General features: G+C 46.0%; 1 pseudogene; it reads left to right on the plus strand.

The window, feature by feature from the left end:
* The first annotated feature begins 1995 nt into the window (after positions 1 to 1995).
* Positions 1996 to 3604, plus strand: LOC128593278 (complex I intermediate-associated protein 30, mitochondrial-like; annotated as a pseudogene).
* The last annotated feature ends 3863 nt before the right edge of the window (positions 3605 to 7467 follow it).

The following is a 7467-nucleotide window of genomic DNA, read 5'->3' on the forward strand; positions in this document are numbered from 1 at the left end:
TAGTATAATTCCTTTTATAGGAGGATCCAGAATAGAGACATAAAGTAGATTAGTGGCTGCCAGGAGCTAAAAGGAGGGATGAATGGTGATTAGCTAATAGATGTGGGGGGTTTGGTTTTGTTTTTTTTGAGACAGAGTCTTACTCTATCACCCTGGGTAGAATGCCATGGCGTCATAGCTTACCGCAACCTCAAACACTTGGGTTCAAGTGATCTTCTTGCCTCAATCTCGTGAGTAGCTGGGACTACAGTCTCCCATTGGCTGGTTGCTGATTTTTTATTTTTTATTTTTTAGTAAAGACAGGGCCTCACTCTTGCTCAGGCTGGTCTCCCAACTCCTGAGCTCAAGCAATCCACCTGCCTTAGCCTACTAAAGTGCTAAGATTATGTGCGTGAGCCACCGAGTTCTGCCAATTTATTAGAATTTTGAACTATAAGAATTATAGAACTATAACTATATACTATAGAGCCACCGAGTTCTGCCTATTTATTAGAGTTTTGAACTATAAGAACTATAAAACTGGGCGGCGCCTGTGGCTCAAGGAGTAGGGCGCCGGTCCCATATGCCGGAGGTGGCGGGTTCAAACCCAGCCCTGGCCAAAAACCACAAAAAAAAAACCAAAAAAAAACCTATAGAACTATAACTATATACTATAGAGCCACCGAGTTCTGCCTATTTATTAGAATTTTGAACTATAAGAACTATAACTCAAACTTGGTTCAAATCAGGTACAAGTCATGACAATATTTAATGGGAAATATTGCAAGACAACTTTGTTGATATGAGGTCTTTCAGGAAGGAGAGATGGTAAAGCTATAGGGATAGGTACAGGCATAGCTATAGATGAACTCATCATAGACTCCAGATCACAGTGAACATTTGTCCAAGGGCAACATGTTGTTTCTTTTTTGTTTTGTTTTGAGACAGAGTCTCCCTTCGTCCCACTGGGTAGAGTACAGTGGTGTCACAACTCACAGCAAGCTCAAACTCTTGGACTCAAGCGATTTTCTTGCCTAAGCCTCCCAAATAGCTGGGACTACAGATGCCCACCACAATGCCTGGCTATTTTTAGAGATGAGGCCTCGCTCTGCCTCAGGCTGGTCTCCAACCTATGAGTTTAGGCAATCCACAAGCCTCAGCCTCCCAGAGTGCTAGGATTACAGGTGTGAACCACTGTGCCTGGCAAAAAAACGTTTTTTAACATTACTTTTGGGCCAGGCGTGATGACTCACACCTATAATATCAGCACTTAGGAGGCCAAGGCAAGTGGATTGCCTGAGCTCACAGGTTTGAGACCAGCCTGAGCCAGAGCAGGACCTCGTCTCTAAAAATAGCCAGGCAATTGTGGTGGATACCTGTAGTCTCAGCTACTGGGGAGGCTGAGGCAAGAGAATTGCTTAAGCCCAAGAGTTTGAGGTTGCTGTGAGCTATAACACCACTGCATTCTACCTACGGCGACATAGTGAGACTCTGTCTTTTTCTTTTTTAGAGATAAAGTCTCACTTTGTCACCCTCAGTAGAGTGCCATGGTGTCACAGCTCACAGCAACCTCCATCTCTTGGGCTTAGGCGATTCTCTTACCTCAGCCTCTCAAGTAGCTGGGACTTCAGGTGCCCGCCACAACACCTGGCTTTTTTTTGTTGCAGTTTGGCCGGGCTGGGTTTGAACCCACCACTCTCAATATATGGGGCCTGCACCTTACCCATTGAACCACAGGCACCGCCCTGTTCAGTATTATGTTGATAAGCCACTATTTATGAACCCACTGATCTTGTTACATTTAATCATATTATCTTCCCAAATTAGATTCCAAATCTAGAGTTTCCTTCCCTGTGGGTTGTGTAAGTGCTGCATGTTGGAAGGCTCCATTAATTTAACTGTAGTGAAATAAGGCCACATTCAAGAAACTTCAATTAGCGGAAATCACAGACTGAGGGAAGGTAGAATTGGGCTATTGGCTGAAGATTTTTTCTCTGGTGATTCAGGGAGAAATTTACATTTTGACTTCTTTTTTTTTTTTTTTTCAAACCATGGCTTTTCTTCACAAATTGCTGACTAGCACTTATATTCTCAGAAAATGCCCAAAGCCAAGTATTGGCTTGCATCCTTTTTTGGGTATTCACTTTGCAGACTATTGTTCCAATAGTCCTCAGAAACCAGTGGTGGCTCCTGGCAAAGCCTCCTCACAGAGGAAGACTCAAAGGGGGTTGCAGGAACAACACCAGCAAGAAGTTGCCTTGGATACAACTTCTCCTGAGGAGAAGCCAAGAATTAGTTTTGATAAAGCAATTAGAGATGAAATAAAGGACCATTTTAGGCGTTTGAAGGATGAACTTGTGAATGATTGGATAGGGCCAGAAGGCCGCCCTCTGCACGAGGTCTTGTTGGAACAAGCCAAGGTCGTCTGACAGGTCCATGGGAAAGAAGATTTAGATAAGTGAATAGTGATTTCTGATAAGACAATTGGAGGCAGAAGTGAAGTATTCTTAAAAATGGGCAAGAATAACCAAAGTGCACTGCTCTATGGAACTCTGAGTTCTGAGGGACCTTATGATGGAGATAATAGCCAAAGTGGATACTGTGCAATGATATCCAGGATACCAAGGGGCTCTTTTGAGAGGAGGAAGTCTTATGATTGGTCCCAGTTTAACACTCTGTATCTCTGGGTCCATGGGGATGGTTGACCATAGATGGTGAATATCAAGGAGGACTCAGATTTTATCCAGAGGAAGAATCAAATGTATAGTTATTTCATGTTCACCCGTGGGGGGCCCTACAGGCAGGAGGTCAAGATTCCTTTTTCCAAATTTTTCTTCTCAAATCAAGGAAGAATCCTGGATGTTCAGTCTGACTTCTGCTTGACAAGATCTCTTTCATAGGATTTACCTTGGATGATAAAGTGGATGGTCCATTCTTCCTGGAAATTAATTTTATTGGAGTGTTTACTGATCCAGCCCACACTGAAGAGTTTGCCTATGAAAATTCTCCAGAGATTAGCCCAAGACTTTTCAATTAAATAAAATACTAAACTAACAGTAATAGCATCTTCAGTGATACAGACAAAATAAAATATTTATTTAATGGCAAAAAAAAAAGAAACTTCAATTAGATATACTTTAAAATGTACATTATTTTGGCTCAGGGCCTGTAGCTCAGCAGGTAAGGTGCTGGCCACATACACCCGGGCTGGTGGGTTTGAACCCAGCCGGGGCCTGCCAAACAACAATAATAACAACTACAACAACAAAATAGCCGGGTGTTGGGTGGTGCCTGTGGCTCAGTGAGTAGTGCGCTGGCCCCATATATCGAGGGTGGCGGGTTCCAACCTGGCCCCAGCCAAACTGCAACAAAAAACTGTCAGGTGTTGTGGTGGGCACTTGTAGTCCCAGCCACTTGGGAGGCTGAGGCAAGAGACTCACTTAAGCCCCGGAGTTGGAGGTTGTGTGAGCTGTGATACCATGGCACTCTACCCAGGGTGACAGCTTAAGGCTGTGTCTCAAAACAAACAAACGAACAAAAAAAAACCCAACCTCTTAAGCACTCGGAGCTGCTCTCAGAAACCCCATGTTGGGACACTGATGCAGTCACCGGCTGGCTCTTCAGTAAAAGGACTCTGCTGTAAATTTGACTTGTTTAGCAGTGTGGTCTTTATGGAACTCCTAGGTACAACACTATCATGTACTTAATAATTTCAGTAAATGAAAACTGTTAATTTTTTATTTTTTGAGACAGAGTCTCACTTTGTTGCCTTTGATAGAGTGCCATGGCATCATGGCTCACAGCAACCTCAAACTGCTGGGCTCAAGTGATTCTTTTGCCTCAGTCCCCGGAGTACCTGAGACTACAGGCGCTTGCCACAATGCCTGGCTATGTTTAGAGATGCTGTCTCGAAACTGTGAGCTCAGGCAATCCACCCACTTCCATCGGGCTGCCCCTAAAACTGTTAATTTTAAACTGAACTAACCTTTTTTTTTTTTTTTTTTTGTAGTATTTGGCCAGGGCTGGGTTTGAACCCACCACCTCCAGCATATGGGGCCGGCGCTCTACTCCTTTGAGCCACAGGCGCCGCCCGAACATACCTTTCTTAAAAATTGTATTTCAGGCTCAGAGCCTGTAGCTCAGTTGGCAGGGTACCGGCCACAAACACCGAGAGTGGAGGATTCGAACCTGGCCTGGGCCAGCTAAAACAACAATGACAGTCAATGCGCCAGCTGTGTCCATGGAGAGAGGTTGAGGTTGCTGAGCTCCAGTCCAAGGTGCTGGGGCACTGGGGTGCCAGGCCACTGTCGGGGCTGTAAACAAGCAGAAGCTGCAGCCCACCCAGGGCTGCCCTCACCCAGATACTTTCAGCAGTGAACAAAATAAAACAACTTCTTAAAGACTAGCCTGAATGGGTGGCGCTTGTGGCTCAGTGAGTAGGGTGCCAGCCCCATATACTGAGGGTGGCGGGTTTGAACCCAGCCCTGGCCAAACTGCAACAAAAAAATAGCCAGGCATTGTGGTGGGCGCCTGTAGTCCCAGCTACTTGGCAGACTGAGGCAAGAGAATCACCTAAGCCCAAGAGCTGGAGGTTGCTGTGAGCTGTGACGCCACTGCACTCTACACAAAGTGAGACTCTGTCTCAAAAAAAAAAAAAAAAAGAAAGAAAGATTAGCCTGAATACGTATGTGTGAAAGTCAGTGTCCGAACCAGAGCGTGTAATGGCTTTTCTTACACTCTAGAATATACAAAAACAAAAGGAGACTCTGATGAAGTTGTTCAAGATGGAATGAGGGTATTCATTGAAAAGAAAGCACAGCTAGGGCGGCGCCTGTGGCTCAGTCGGTGGGGCGCCGGCCCCATATACCGAGGGTGGCGGGTTCAAGCCCGGCCCCGGCCAAACTGTAACCAAAAAATAGCCGGGCGTTGTGGCGGGCGCCTGTAGTCCCAGCTACTCGGGAGGCTGAGGCAAGAGATTTGCTTAAGCCCAGGAGTTGGAGGTTGCTGTGAGCTGTGTGAGGCCACGGCACTCTACCGAGGGCCATAAAGTGAGACTCTGTCTCTACAAAAAAAAAAAAAAAAAAAAAGAAAGCACAGCTAACACTTCTAGGAACAAAAAGGACTATGTGGAAGACAAATTATCCAGTGAGTTTGTGTTTAATAACCTGAACATCAAAGAAACTTGTGGCTGTGGGGAAAGCTTTAATATCTGAAACCTTAGGACTCCTCTGGCCATGAGCTCCAGCAGCACTCATGGATGCCTTGGGGCCTACTGAAGAAATCATGTGACTGTCACCTGCTTAATGTGTGGCTGCCTTGTAAGGAAAATAAAGTGATGCATTTTGAAAATGAAGCTAGTGTGCTAGATTCAAGAAGAAGTTATATTTGGATTCTCTGTAGGAGACAAAAGATGAAATGCCATCATTGCCTTCGGATTATTTTTCTTTTGTGGTAAAGAAAGAAATCCTACCAAGCACTTAATTCTCTCGTACCCTTTCTTTTTTTTTTTTTTTTTTTAATTTGGCCGGGGCTGGGTTTGAACCCACCACCTCCGGCATATGGGACCGGTGCCCTACCCGCTGAGCCACAGGCGCCACCCATCTCGTACCCTTTCTTTTAGAGCCAGTTTTATTGCATTTGCCTAAATGGGCACCCTTCAGTCAGTAAGTTCATGAAATTCAAACCCGCTGGCCTCAGTGTATGTGGCTGGCACTGTAAACACTGTGCTATGGGCACGGAACCTTGAAACTCTTTTATGTTATGTGAATTACGATCTTGTTTCTTTAAACTTTCAAACAACGATTTACGCTACCAGAGAAGACATTGTAGCAACCCACAATTACTGGGAAGGTAGTCATAATTGTGAAGGAAAACATTGGTGTCTTTTCTGCGGCGCCTGTGGCTCAGTCGATAGGGCGCCCGCCCCATATACCGAGGGTGGCGGGTTCAAACCTGGCCCCGGCCAAACTGCAACCAAAAAATAGCTGGGCGTTGTGGCGGGCGCCTGTAGTCCCAGCTACTCGGGAGGCTGAGGCAAGAGAATCGCTTAAGCCCAGGAGTTGGAGGTTGATGTGAGCCGTGTGAGGCCACGGCACTCTACCGAGGGCCATAAAGTGAGACTCTGTCTCTACAAAAAAAAAAAAAAAAAAAAAATTTCCCAATATATGTACACTTTCTGGTTCCTCAGTCCAATTGCTGAAGTTTTTTTTTTTTTGTAGAGACAGAGTCTAACTGTACCGCCCTCGGGTAGAGTGCAGTGGCCTCACACGGCTCACAGCAACCTCTAACTCTTGGGCTTATGCGATTCTCCTGCCTCAGCCTCCTGAGCAGCTGAGACTACAGGCGCCCACCACAACGCCCGGCTATTTTTTTGTTTTTGTTGCAGTTTGGCAGGGGCTGGGTTTGAACCCGCCACCTTCGGCATATGGGGCCCGCGCCCTACTCACTGAGCCAAAGGCGCCACCCAATTGCTGAAGTTTTTTTTTTTTTTCAATTGCTGAAGTTTTTAAACAATATTTTTGTTTATTTGTTTGTGATAGAGCCTCAAGCTGTCGTCCTGGGTAGAGTACTGTGGCATCACAGCTCACAGCAACCTCCAACTCCTGGGCTCAAGCGATTCTCCTGCCTCTGTCTCCCAAGTAGCTGGGACTACAGGCTCCTGCCACAATGCCTGGCTATTTTTTGGTTGTAGCCATCATTGTTGTTTGGCGGGCCCGGGCTGGATTGGAACCGGCCAGCTCAGGTGTATGTGGCTGGCGCCTTAGCTGCTTGAGCCGCAGGCACCGAGCCTTTAAACAATATTTTAACCTTCTTGTCATCAACATTTCTTTTAAAGCGTTCCTTTTGGAAGGCAGTGCCTGTGGCTCAGTGGGTAGGGAGCTGGCCCCATAAAACGAGGGTGGCCGGTTTGAACCCAACCCTGGGCCAAACTGCAACAAAAAATAGCCAGGCATTGTGGTGGGCACCTGTAGTTCCAGCTACTCAGGAGGCTGAGGCAAGAGACTAGCTTAAGCCTAAGAGTTTGAGGTTGCTGTGAGCTGTGACATCACAGCACTCTACCGAGGATGACATAGTGAGACTCTGTCTCAAAAAAAGAAAAAATATTATTACATTATTATTTTTTTTTATTTTCAAAACAAAAATATTATTTTTGAGGCTCAGCGCCTGTAGCTCAAGCGGCTAAGGTGCCAGCCACGTACACCAGAGCTGGCGAGTTCGAATCCAGCTTGGGCCTGCCAAACAACAATGACAACTACAACCAAAAAAAAAAACAAAATAGCTGTGCTTTGTGGTGGGTGCCTGTAGTCCTATCTGGGAGGCTGAGGCAGGAGAATTGCTTAAGCCCAGGAGTTGGAGGTTGCTGTGAGCTGTGATGTCACTGCACTCTACCCCGGGCTACAGCTTGAGACTCTATCTCAAAAATAAATAGAGTGGTGCCTGTGGCTCAAAGGATAGGGTGCCAGCCCCATATGCCGGAGGTGGAGGGTT

The sequence above is a fragment of the Nycticebus coucang genome, chromosome 9 (assembly GCF_027406575.1).
Source record: "Nycticebus coucang isolate mNycCou1 chromosome 9, mNycCou1.pri, whole genome shotgun sequence".
NCBI lineage: Eukaryota > Metazoa > Chordata > Mammalia > Primates > Lorisidae > Nycticebus > Nycticebus coucang.